This window comes from Balaenoptera physalus (assembly GCF_965194825.1).
Source record: "Balaenoptera physalus genome assembly, chromosome: 6".
Taxonomy (NCBI): domain Eukaryota; kingdom Metazoa; phylum Chordata; class Mammalia; order Artiodactyla; family Balaenopteridae; genus Balaenoptera; species Balaenoptera physalus.
This window is the reverse complement of record NC_138885.1, coordinates 53,814,632-53,828,754: the sequence shown is the minus strand read 5'-3', so window position 1 is coordinate 53,828,754 and position 14,123 is coordinate 53,814,632. Positions and strand designations below refer to the sequence as shown.

Sequence of the window (14,123 nt, the reverse complement as noted above, 5' to 3'; positions counted from 1 at the left end):
TTTCACACTGGATTTTGTAGATTTACTTTATTTTTCAACTTGCTTAGTTTATTAGTAACAAGAGCTTTTAAAATAGATCCTTTGACTTTCTAAAGTAAAAAAAAAATTATATTCATTCATTTTATTTTTTAGATTCCACATATATGTGATAATATACAGTATTTATTTTCCTGATTTATTTCACTAAGCATAATACCCTCCAGGTCCATCCACGTTGCTGCAAATGGCAAAATTCTTTTTTATAGCAGACTAGTATCCCATTGTATGTACATACCACATCTTCTTTATCCCTTCATCCATTGATGGACACTTAGATTGCTTTCATATCTTGGCTGTTGTAAAGAATGCTGCTATAAACACTGGGGTGCATGTACCTTTTTGAATTACTCTTTTCATTTTCTTCATATATATACCCAACAGTGGAATCGCTGGATCATATGGTAGTTCTGTTTTTAGTTTTTTGAGGAACCTCCATCTTGTTTTCCACAGTGGCTGCACCAGTTTACATTCCCACCGACAGTATACTGGAGTTCCCTTTCTCCACATCCTCACAACATTTGTTACTTGTTGTCTTTTTGATGATAGCCATTCTGACAGCTGTAAGGCTATATATCTTGTTGTAGTTTTAATTTGCATTTCTCTGATGATTAGCAATGTTGGGAATTTTTTCATGTGCCTGTTGGCCATCTGTATGTCTTCTTTGGAAAAATGTCTATTCAGGTCTCCTGCACATTTTAAAATCAGGTTCTTTGTTGATATTGAGATGTATGAGCTGTTTATATATTTTGGATATTAACCCCTTATCAGTTGTATCATTTGCAAATATTTTCTCACATTCAGTAGGTTGTCTTTTTGTTTTATTGCTGGTTTCCTTTGCTGTACGAAAGCTTTTGAGTTTAATTAGGTCCCATTTGTTTAGTTTTGCTTTTGTTTCCTTTGCCTTAGGAGAAAGATCCAAAAAAATATTGCTACAATTTATGTCAAAGAATGTTCTGCCTGTTTTTTTCTAGGAGTTTTATGGTGTCAGGTCTTACATAAAGGTCTTTAAACCATTTTGAGTTTATTTTTGTATATGGCATGAGAAAATGTTCTATTTCCATTCTTCTACATGTAGCTGTCCAGTCTTTCCAGCACTACTTATTGAAGAGACTGTCCTTTCCTTATTGTATTTTCTTGCCTCCTTTGTCATAGATTGACTGTAAGTGTATGGGTTTATTTCAGGGCTCTCTATTCTGTTGCATTGATCTATGTGTCTGTTTTTCTACCAGTACCATACTGTATTGATGACTGTAGCTTTGTAGTGTAGTCTGAAGTCAGGGGGCATGATACCTCAGCTCTCTTCTTTCTCAAAATTGCTTTGGGAATTTGGGGTCTTTTGTGTAAATCTATAGATTGCTTTGGGTAGTATGGACATTTTAACAATATTAATTCTTCCAACCCAAGAGCACCGGATATCTTTCCATTTCTCTGTATCATCTTCATTTTCCTTCATCAGTGTTTTATAGTTTTCACAGTATAGGTCTTGCATTTCCTTGGTGAAGTTTATTCCTAGCTATTTAATTATTTTTAATGCAATTTTAAATGGGATTGTTTTCTTGCTTTCTCTGATAGCTCGTTATTAATGTATAGAAAAGCAACAGATTTCTGTATGTTAACCTTGTATCCTGTACCTTCACTGAATTTATTCTAATTTTTTTGGTGGAGATTTTAGGGTTTTCTATATATAGTATCATGTCATCTGGAAATGTGACAGTTTTACTTCTTCTCTTCCAATTTGAATGCCTTTTCTTTTTCTTATCAGATTGCTGTGGCTAGGACTTTTAATACTACGTTAAAGAGATGTGGCAAGAGTGGGTATCCTTGTCTTATTTCTGATTTTAGAGGAAAGGCTTTCAGTTTTTCACCATTTAGTATGATGTTAGCTGTGGGTTTTTAATAAATGGACTTTATTATGTTGAGGTATGTTTACTCTATACATAAGTGATTTTTATATGTTGATTTTGTATCCTGCAGCTTTGCTGAATTTATTATTTTGTGTGTGTGTAGAATCTGAATTATCCTCTTTACATATTGCTGAATTTGATGTGCTAATACTTGCAGTATTTTTATATATGTGTTCATAAGGGGATATTGGCTGTAGTTTTCTTGTAATGTCTGTCTGATATGGTATGAGGGTAATTCTGGCCTCATAAATGATTGCTAAGTGTTTCCTCTCCATTTTCAGAGTTTGTATGGTATTGCTATTATTTTTTCCTTAAATGTTTGTTAGAACTTACCAGTGAAGTCTTCTAGGCCTGAAGTTTTTTGTAGGAGAGTTCTTAACCACAAATTCAATTATGAATTCAAATCCAGCTTTAATAGGTTAGTTCACAAAATTAAATTTGTGACTGTTCTCTCTTGGTGGTTTGCATTTTTTATCATCTTAAAATACTCTTGTTGGTATCATTTAATGTATTTTGTCTTGAATTTTGTCTTATTCATTTCAGTCTTGGCTCTCTTGTTTTTTTAATAGCTGCATGGTATATTTCTTTCATTTTATGTATTTTTTAAATAAACATAAGTGTACATCTTGAATTTTCACATAATTAAGAAGGGTAGTCAGTATTGTGACTTAATATTAATCAGAAGCACTTTTTTTTTTATTTTTCGAGTGTATATATATATTTAATTTTACTGAAGTATAGTTGATTTTCAGTGTTAATTTCTGCTGTGCAGCAAAGTGATTCAGTTATACACATATATACTTTTTCATGTTCTTTTCCATTACGGTTTATCAAAGGATATTGAATATAGTTCCCTGTGCTATACAGTAGGACTTCGTTGTTTATCCATCCTATATATAATAGTTTGCATCTACTAATCCCAAACTGCCCAACCTTCCCTCTCCCTTGGCAACCACAAGTCTGTTCTCTATATCTGTAAGTCTATTCTTGTTTTGTAGATATGTTCGTGTTGTATTTTAGATTCCACATAAAAGTGATATGGTATTTGTCTTTCTCTTTCTGACTTAACTACACTTAGTATGATAATCTCTAGGTCCATCCATGTTGCTGCAAACGGCATTATTTCATTCTTTTTTTATGGGTGAGTAGTATTCCATTTTACCATATCTTCTTTATTCATTCATCTGTCAGTGGATATTTAGGTTGTTTCCATGTCTTGACTATTGTAAATGGTGCTGCTATGAACATTGGGGTGCATGTATCTTTTTGAATTATGGTTTTCTCTGTGTATATGCCCAGTAGTGGGATTGCTGGGTCATATGGTAGTTCTGTTTTTAGTTTTTTGAGGAACCTCCATACTGTCTTCCATAGTGGCTGCACCAGTTTACATTCCCACCAACAATGTTAAAAGGGTTCCCTTTTCTCCACACCCCCTCCAGCATTTATTGTTTGTAGACTTTTTGATGATGGCCATTCTGACCAGTGTGAAGTGATACCTCATTGTAGTTTTGATTTGCATTTCTCTAATAATTAGTGATGTTGAGCATCTTTTCATGTGCCTCTTGGCCATCTGTATGTCTTCTTTGGAGAAACGTCTATTTAGGTCTTCTGCCCATTTTTCAGTTGGGTTGTTTTTTGTTGTTGAGTTGTATGAACTCTTTGTATATTTTGGAAATTAAGCCCATATCGGTTGCATCATTTGCAGATATTTTCTCCCAGTCCCTAGGTTGTCTTTTTGTTTATGGTTTCCTTTGCTGAGAAGCACATTTTTATCTAAATTGAAACAGAGTGTGTGTCTCTTTTGGGTCTAGCTTCTTTAAGTATCATGTTTGTGTGATTTGTTCATGCTGTTGCATAAAGCAGTAATCTGTTCATTCTCGTGTCAGTATACAGTTTATTTACCCATTCTACTATTGATAGTCATTGTTGGCTATCATAAACATGCTGCCATGAACCTTTAATCATTTTTTGTGTGTGTGAATGTACAAATGCATTTCTGTTGGGTGTATTCCTAGGAATGGATATACGTAGTTATCTGGAGTGGTTGAATCAGTTTATACTTCCACCAGCAGTGCATGAGAGTTCTAGTTGCTCCATAGCCTTCTGTACATTTAGTATTGCCTTTGTTTTTCATTTAAACCTTAGTGGTGCCACCCATTCATTTTTAAATTTTATTACTTTTATTGAAACAATTGTAGATTCACACTCTGTTCTGTAAGAAATGAGAGATTTCTTGCACTTTTCCCAGTTCCCTCACTGGTAGCATTTTGCAGATGATACTGTACTATTACAACTAGGGTATTAACATTGATGTGATCCACAAATCTTATTTAGATTTCCCCAGATGTGTATTAAGTTGTATACAGTTTTGCCCCTTTTGGAAGTTTGAGTATCAACCACTAGTCAAGACAAAACCCACAAGGACCCCTCCTGTTGCCTTCTTATAACTATATCCATCACCTGCCTGCTCTCTTCCCACCTCCACTCCAGTTTGTCCTGTTTCTAAAATTTTGTCATTTCAAAATTGTTATACAGATGGGCTCATACAGTATATAACCTTTTAGGATTAGCTTTTTTCATTTAGCATAATTCCCAGCTAGTCACCATCCATTTATTTTTAGCCTTCCTGTGTTACTTTTAGAAGTCTTCCCTGTGGAAAACATACAGTTGAATTAATTTAAAAAAATTCAGTCTTATCTTTAATAGAACTGAACCAATTTCTTTTGCTTTCTTCTACTTCCCTTTTCCCCCTTCTTTCCTGAATTGATCACATGTCCTTTTTGGCTTTTTTCTTCCTCATGGTGTTTTGGAAGGCCTATACCTTACATCTGTTGAATTAACTGTCTCAGAAAAAAATTTCTGAGACTTGTTTCTGCCTATATTTCAGCATTCTTACACAGTATTTTTTTCATCTATCCTTTTAAATGATGATTGCAGCATGTGCTTGGTGAAAAACACTTAAGCAACACAGAAATAAATATTTTGAAAATGTGGAGACTCTTCTATACTCTGGTATATCCTCCCAGATATTTTTCTAGCCACTTATAATTTTGTTCTATAACAAACAGGATGATACATTAAAAATTTTTTAAATTTACTTAATATATATATCAGATAGTATTCCCTTGTTAGTATATTCAGAACTACTTCATTCTCAACTGCAGGACAGTATTTTATGGTATGGATGTTCCATATATTAACTCTTACTCTTTTAAGACATTTCTCCAAGTAATTCTGCAGGAAAAAAATCCACAGTCATATAGTATATACAGGTATACTTGAAGTATTGCTGTTGGATAAATTCTTGGATAAGTTCTCAATACTGATAGGCACTGCCATATTTAATTTTTTTGTTTTAATTATGCTCACCTTTCATTATTTTTAAATATCGGCATGTGCAATTTTTGTCCATTTTTGACTTCCAGATAAGTTATAGAATCATTTTGTTATGCTACAAAAGAAAATCTCATTGACATTTTGATTAGAGTTACAGAAAATCTAAAAACGAAATGTTAATTTGGGGGTGGAGTGAGTAGGAATGACAACGTTGCACTAGTCAAGCTTTCCGTCTATTCTGAACATTTAAATATGTTAATTTTTAGAAAAATAGTAAGTGCTCACATTTATAACTCATCATTCTAAATTGTAAAAACCTAATAAACCTTATCTGAGCATGCTGATTTTTCTCTAAAGCCTTCACAGTGCTACTGAACCCAGGTCCGGCTGCTTGCTGCTTGAAAGCCAATTCTTGAGAGACAGGTGTTGGTAGGAAAGGAAACGTTGCTTTATTTTGGAGGCTGGCAACTGGTGGGGAGGGCAGATGCCAGTCCAAAGGCTGACTCCCCCTGCCGACAATCAGGGGGCAAGAGCGTATATAGACAGAGGGAGGGGGCTACATGCAGAAACAATACAGTCAGCTCTGACAGTCGTCTTGAAATTGGTCATCAGTGGCCTGACCAGTGTCATCTTGATTGTTTTAGGTACAGTTAATCTTCAGTTCCACGTTCAGTTTGTTTCCATTTCTTTGAGGCCAATTCTTGGAATTGTGGCAGCTTATGTCATGGCTACAGCCTGGTCATCATGTAGGTAACTTCTACCTGGTGGAGGTTTCAGTATCTGTAAGACAGCTCACAGGATATGGCTCAGAATATTATCTGTAGCCCTTAAGGAGGAAGTAAAGGTCCTTGACTATGCTTAATGACTATTATTATTTGGTCTCCTTTGACTGTTTTCCTTTGTTTCTGCACTCTGATTAAACTTATTCTTTGGCTAAAGTTTTTCCACAGACAAAAGGCAGGCTGAGGACATGGGGGGTGGGGGGCAAGGACCATAGGGTCCTGCTCTGTTTCAACAGTGATTTATCTCAATTATTTATAGAGAATACATTCTTTAGTGTCTGTTGTTTCAGTGCAAGTATAATGTCAGTTTCTGATTTTTTGTTTCAGTTTGATATGTATTTTTATTTCTCTTGTTCAGGGTACACTGCTTCTTGAATGAATTCTGTGCCTTTTATCAATTCTGGAAAACTTTGCTATTCTCATTCTGTACACCTTCTCCAGCCTGCCTACCAGTCATCTATTCTGCATTGTGTTAATGATATACCATCGAGATTTTTTTTCAAAATTTCAGTATTTGTCATTTCTGGAAATCTGATTTAGCATGTACATTAAGGCACATAGACTGCTTGGGTTTAAATCCCAGCTGTGTCTTTCCATACTTGTATGATCTTGGAAAGTTATTCAGGCCATGCATGAATTTCTTCATAAAGTTGTACAGATTAAATAATACAGGTAACAGTGCCCTGGAACAGCCTAATGAGACACAATTAGCTGTATAAGTATTAAATATTTCTTTTTCATAGTACCTTGTTTTAGATTCATTCCCATTTTAGGAATACTCACCGGTTGTTTCTATTATCAGTTTCTGAGGTTTGTGTGATCCTAATCCTTCTCTTTGTTTCTGCGTGCTTGTCTTCAGTCAAGCATTACCTGTGGAAGCTGAGTACAGGAAGAGGGCATATAGCTCCAAAGGAGTGTTGGGCTTGCTTTGTCTGTTTCTCAGGACAACAGGTGGGCAGCGGTGGGCTAAGAACTTGGACAACAGATGTATTAAAAATTCAGAGCTCAGGCCTGTGAGCTAATATTTTTCACTTGAACTTTTTTTCACTAGAGCAAAGCCATTTGAACCTGTAAGTCAGCTATCCATGTTAGAAATGGTGACTAAAAGAAGCACCTTTTAACTCTAATCTAGTAAGAAATTTTGGGGTTTACTTAATCTTTATTACTAGAAATAGAAGTGTATGGAATGAATAAAGTAAGTGTCATTACTTTGGTATCTTATCACAACTTAATTATCTGAGTATATTCAATAATTATGAAGTAAAATTCTGTGAACAGAGCTTATTAAATATTGTTTATTTCCTAGAACTATCTGGTATAGCTCTTGATTTGTCAACTCAGTGTCTATCTTGGTTTATAGCAAGAGTCAGATGGTTGGTACTGTCTGGGCAAAAATAATTTTAAAAATTATTGAAAGCTTTAAAATCCTTAGGTCAATTTAAAAATATGAAAACAAGCAAACTTAGTTAATAAATACTGAATGTAATGTGCACTATATATTTTCTTTTAAAAATTGTCAGTTTTTTCCCCTAGTGATACATGTTTGATTTCAAATAAGCTAACTCTAGTTATCGTAAACTTCAGGCATGAATTTTTAAAAGAAACCCAAATTTTCAGATGCAGTTATTTCTAGTTACAGTGTTTCATTGCTTTTTTAAATTATACATGACAGACAGACTGTGGGTGGGGAAGCGGTCCTTGCTTTGTATTGTAGCTCTGATAATACCTTTTAGGGCTTTGGGATGAACTTTGGTAGAACAGTTTGAAAGCTGACATATAAATAGCAATGTTCTAGATCCACTCAGAATTCCTACTTTCTCTGGTAAACAAATGTTTCAGGGAATATATTTGACCCCAGTAGAAAACTGTTGATTATTCCAAAGAATCACTACTTTATAATATCACAGAAAGCTTATATTAAACTTTAGGATAAACTGTGACCAGTGTAACTGACTTTCTTATAGCAGGAAGCTTCTACCTCCATAGAGTGAATGGGTTGATATTTTATTCACTGCTACCACTCAAGAAACTGACAACCCACAGGCAGGGAAGGAAAAATTATTCATTTAAGGGAATTCAATTAAAGGTGATAAAATACTATAAGATGATAATATGCTCTAACACTGTAGATATCATACAACTATTAAACATGGAGAGTAGAAAGTATGAAAAGTTGAATAAGCTGATTATTAACTGAGTAAAAAGCCTATTTGAAATTTAGACACTGAGGGACAGAAAAATACTACTAATTTTAATATTACTTATAGTAAGGAACCAATAGACACTAATACTCTTGGTCTCATCTTTTTAAAAGGTATTAGTGTAAAGGTAAACCAGTAGATCAAAAATACAAACTTCCCTAAGTATCAAAATGGAAGAAACCAGCTCCTATAGTGAAAGAATTTATGTAAGTAGTCTATAAAAATATAAAAAAGAATGATAGAACTATTACCAAACGTACTGATAATAAACAATTTGGCTTAACTCATCCCTAAAGAGATGAAAGATTTGAGGTTAGTTGACGAAAGATGATAGACAAAAATGAGACAGTTGCAACTAAAAATAAAGGAGTTATATACTGGCCTGCAAGAGAATTCAGACCAAAAAAAAGTTAAAATGACACAGGATACTATATAATACTGAAGAGCACGATTCTCAGTGAGGACAACCATTACTAGCTATGCAGTCCCAAACACAGCAGCGACTTTCACAGAGCAGAAACTACAGACGGTGTAAGGAAATGCAAGGAGAAATACAGCACAGTAACAGACTTGATCATACCTCTCAGTCCAAAATAGGAAGTACACCTTCTTTTTGAATATATCACCAGAAATAACAAAAACACCATTGGGTCACCACAATGGAATGTAACTAACTAAGAAATTAATTACAAATGTGGGCCCCTTTCACCTGGAAGGTTAAAAACATTCTGTTATCATACGTATCTAGCTTGGTGGCAAATGAATTAGCTGTCAGTGAACTCACAATATTTCACACGCACATCATTTTTCAGTGATAGGCCAGTGTGATTGATAGGTAAGATTGCGGTTCATTATATATCAGCTTTTCATAAATAAAAATTGAGTATATTTTCCTACTGAAACTATTCTTACAAACTCAATAGTAAGACAAATAACTCAACTGAAAAACTGAAAAAACAGGCAAAGGATTTGAATAGACCTTTCTCCACAGATGATATACAAATGGCCAATAAACACTGGAAAAGGTGCTCAACATTGTTAGGGAAGTGAAAATCAAAACCACAAAGAGAGACCTCAGAACCTTCACACCCACTAGGAAGACTAGAATCAAAAGGATGAAAGATGGGGGCTTCCCTGGTGGTGCAGTGGTTGAGAATCTGCCTGCTAATGCAGGGGACACGGGTTCGAGCCCTGGTCTGGGAAGATTCCACATGCCGCGGAGCGGCTGGGCCCGTGAGCCACAACGACCGAGCCTGCGCGTCTGGAGCCTGTGCTCCGCAACAGGAGAGGCCACGATAGTGAGAGGGCCACGCACCGCGATGAGGGGTGGCCCCCGCTTGCCGCAACTAGAGAAAGCCCTAGCACAGAAACGAAGACCCAACATAGCAATCAATCAATCAATAAATAAATCTTTAAAAAAAAAAAAAAGATGAAAGATGGCAAGGAGATGCAGAAATATTGCTAGTGGGAATGGAAAATGGTGCAGCTGCTGTTGAAAACAGTTTGGCAGTTCCTCAAAAAGTTAAACATAGTTACCATGTGACCACACAATTGTACTTCTAGATATTTATCCTAGAGAATTGAAAATATGTTCATACAAAAAGTTGTACTTGAATGTTCATAGCAGTCTTATTGATAATAGCCAAAAAGTGGTAATAACTCAAATGTCCCATCACTGGATGGACAAATTTAAAAATCTGGTATATCTACACAATGGAATATTAATCAGATATAAAAGGGAACAGATACTTATACATGCTGCATAGATGAACCTTGGAAACATGCTAAGTGAAAGAAGCCAGACAACAAAGGCCACATATTGTATGGTTCTGTTTATAGGAAATGTCCAGAATAGGCAAATCCGTAGAGACAGAAAATAGATTAGTGGTCACTGGGGGAGAGGAATGACTGCTAATAGGTTCAGAGTTTCTTTATGGAATGATGAAAATGTTCTGAAATTAGATAGTGGTGATGGTTGCACAACTCTAAATTATACTAAGAACCACTGAATTGTATATTTAAAAGGGTGGCTTTTATGGTATGTGACTTATATCTCAAAAACAAAAGGTGGTAACAGTATCTGCAGAAAGCATCTATGTTCTCTAGGACTCAGGGAACAAAGGGAATGAGTTGAGGTTATTAGAACCTCACGTGGGTCTCTCAGAACCAGAACTCAGGCTTCTAAGAAGGGGGAGCTACCCAGCTGGTGCTTCTTTCTCTGAAGGTGGAAGGGTAAGAGGTTTGGGCAGTACCTACAGTGAAGCAAATAAAAAAAAATTTGGAGAGTATAACCAGTTACCCCTGCCAGATAAAGGGCCATGACCAGGCACAACTCTGATAGGAGCCTTCCCCCCGTTTTTGTCTCCTTCTAGAGGAATCCTATTGCAGGATTTAACAAGGAGCCAGCTGGCAAAGCAGAAATGTGGTTTACAGTAGCCTGGCTTCTAGCATGCTGAGTCCTCAGCATTATATATGGATTTGGAGCTGAGGCACCATAGGTTAACAGGGCTAATCAGCATTTAGCAAGTTACATCAATGAGGAATCAATAGCCTTCGTGTGTGTGTGTGTAAACAAAAAGCAGTTAAAAGGTATGATGGAAGACAATTTACAAGAACAAAAACAAAACACTAGACATAAGAAATATGCAAAATTTACCAAAACAACATGAGGAAAACCATAAAACATCCCTTTAAAGTTTACTTGGAAAAAAATGGAAAGCATAGCACACTGGTAGATAGGAAGACTCATCATGAGCAAGATGTCACTATTAGGCTTTTTCCTAGAAATACAGGTGATTATTAGGTTCCATTGGAAAGAACACACAACAAATAACCTAGAAAATAAAAAACAAAGAGCCCTACCAGATATTAGAACATGTTATAAAGTCTCTATAAAGTATACAGTGTGAGATGGGCACATGAATAGACAGACTAATGGAAAATAATTCTTAAAAATCCAGAAATTGATCCAAGTACATTTGGAAGTTTAGTGAATGATAAAAATGAAATTTTAAATCAGTGGGAAAAATAAGGAATTTTAAAAAGGGGTATTCTGACAACTAAGTAGTCATAGGGAAAAGGATAAAACTGGCTTCATCTGTCATACTACACATCTAAATTAATTCCAAATGAATTAGACATATAAAAAATGAAACCTTTACAAGTCCCAGAAGAAAATGTAGGTAAACTCCTTGATAACCTGGAAATAGGGATACTTCCTAACCTGGACTCAAAATCCAAAAGAAAGAAGTTTAAAAATTGAAAAGTGTTCATATTCCATGGATGAAATAAACATTAAAAAAATTAATATCAATCCTTCTCAAACTCTTCCAAACAACAGAAGAGGAGGGGACACTAACAAACCCATTTTACGAGCCAGTATTACTCTTAAGAAAACCAGACGAGGACACCACAAGAAAAAATTACAGGCCAATATCATTGATAACCATAGATGCACAAATCCTCAACAAAATATCAGCAAACCAAATTCAGCAATACATTACAAGAATCATACACCATGGTCAAGTGGGATTTATTCCAGGGATACAAGAATTGTTCAGCATCTGTAAATCAATCACTGTGATATATCACATTAACAAAATGAAGGATAAAAATCGTATGACCATCTCAATAGATACAGAAAAGCATTTGCCAAAATTTAATATCCACTTATGATAAAAAAAACTTTCAATAAAGCAGGCATAGCGTTACCTCAACATCATAAAGGCCATATATGACAAGCCCACAGCTCATATCATACTCGATGGCGAAAAGCTGAAATCTCTCCTTCCAAAGATCTGGAACAAGACAAGGATGCAGACTCTCACCACTTTGATTCAACATAGCATTGGAAGTCCTAGCCAGAGCATTTAGGCAAGAAAAAGAAATAAAAGGCATCCAAATTGGAAAAGAAGTAAAACTTGTCTCTACTGCATATGACATAATATATACAGAAAACCCTATAGAGCCCACCAAAAAACTATTATAACTAATCAACCAATTCGATAAAGTTGCAGGTTAACAAAAATTTATATATAAAAATCAGTTGTGTTTCTGTATACTAGTAACAAGCTAGCAGAAAGAGAAATTAAGAAAACAATCCCATTTGCAATTGCATCAAGAAGAAGAATATACCTAGGAATTTAACTCAGGAAGTAAGAGATCAGTACACTGAAAACTACAAGACATTAAGGTAATTGAAGAAGACACAAATAAATGGAAAGATATTCTGTGCTGATGGATAAGAATATCGTTGAAATGTCCATACTACCCAAGCAATCTACAGATTTAATGCAATCTCTATCAAAATCGCAATGGCATTTTTCACAGAAAAAGAACAATCCTAAGATTTGTATGAAACCACAAAAGACTCCAAATAACCAAAGCAATCTGGAGAAAGAGCAAAAATAATCATCATGTTGCACACCTGAAACTTTTGTCAGTTATATCTCAAAAATAAATCTTCTGAAATAAAGAGTAATCTAATAGAAAAGTGAGCCAAAAATATGGTCAGTTTACAGGAAAAAGAAAAGCAAATGGCTCAAACATACGAAGAAATGTTCTAGCTCCCTCATAATAAAATAAAACTACTTGATACACTATACCATTGCTCATGAGAGACTGGTAAAAACTCAGTTTGACAGCACATTCTCTTGGTTGGGCTCTGGGGAAAATTCAGGCACTCTAAACAACATTGCTAGTGGGAAAAAAAATGGTAGAATTCCTGTGGAAGTACTAGCATTTCTAGCAAAATTGTATACATTTTCTCTGATGCAGCAGTCCTACTGCTAGAATCTCCCCCCAAATGATAACACTCACTGTTCATTGCAGCACTATTTGTAAAAAGGTATTGGAAATAACCCAGATGTCCATCAATACATCCATACAGGGAAGTACTGTGGGGGAATAAAAAAGCAATGTATAGTTAAGTAAAAAACAAACCAACCAGGTACAGAATAGTGTGGAGCATGCTAACTTTTACGTACGTAAGAATGTATTATGCACTGTGTGTGTACACATACATTTGCTTATATTTTCAAAAGGAAAGGGTAAACAGAAACGTAACATACATGGTTACCTATATGGGAAGGGAGAGAACATGGGTTGGACAGAGAGACTCTTAATGTGACTTGTTTTTATAGTTTTTACTTTGAAACCATTTAAATGTTAAAATACATCATGAAAAACAAAACAGTCTCTAAAAATTGGGAGGATAAAAAGGGAAGCAAATGGACCACATTATATGTCCAGTAACATAATCAGAAATTTTTTTTTTTCAAGTGATTGTCAAACACAGGATTTCAATTAGACAACCCTAGTGGATCTATCTTGGTGACAGAAAGAGCCAGAAAGAAATCTTAAAAATCTTGCACAGTCTTAAATTAGTAATATATTGGCATTGTTAGTTTGAAACAGTTGTATGCATTGCAGATTAAAAGAAATAGGTTAATACGTAAATGTAATTAGGAACTAAGATTTTCAGTTTAAGAGAGCTACAAGTATAAAAAAAAGTAGTGAAGCAAGACCTCCAACCTTAACACATGCAAAAAAGTTTGTAAGAACATGGTAATGAAAAACCTTAGCCAATGAATCTTTTTTTTTTGGCATAGTAAATCCCTTTACTGTCAAGTCCTTTGTGGGGTGAGTCCTATAATCTCTTGGTATGTGTTTCCCTGACTTTTCAACATGTCGGGAAGTTTTGCCTTGTCATCCCCAGAGCTTTTTGCTCCCATCTTTAGCCACATTAACTGACACATAGCTGACAGCACTAGCAGGGCACCGTAGCTTCACTACCACTTTCCTCTACCTGGCTCGTTTCCTTTCTTCCTTTGTGCTACATCTGAATTTTTGACAGTCCTTTT

General features: G+C 35.2%; 1 protein-coding gene across 7 annotated transcripts in view; it reads left to right on the top strand.

Moving 5' to 3' along the window:
• WDSUB1 (WD repeat, sterile alpha motif and U-box domain containing 1) overlaps nucleotides 1-14,123 on the top strand; it is a 73,276-nt gene that overhangs the window by 58,732 nt on the left and 421 nt on the right. The gene's annotated exons all lie outside the window — the stretch shown is intronic.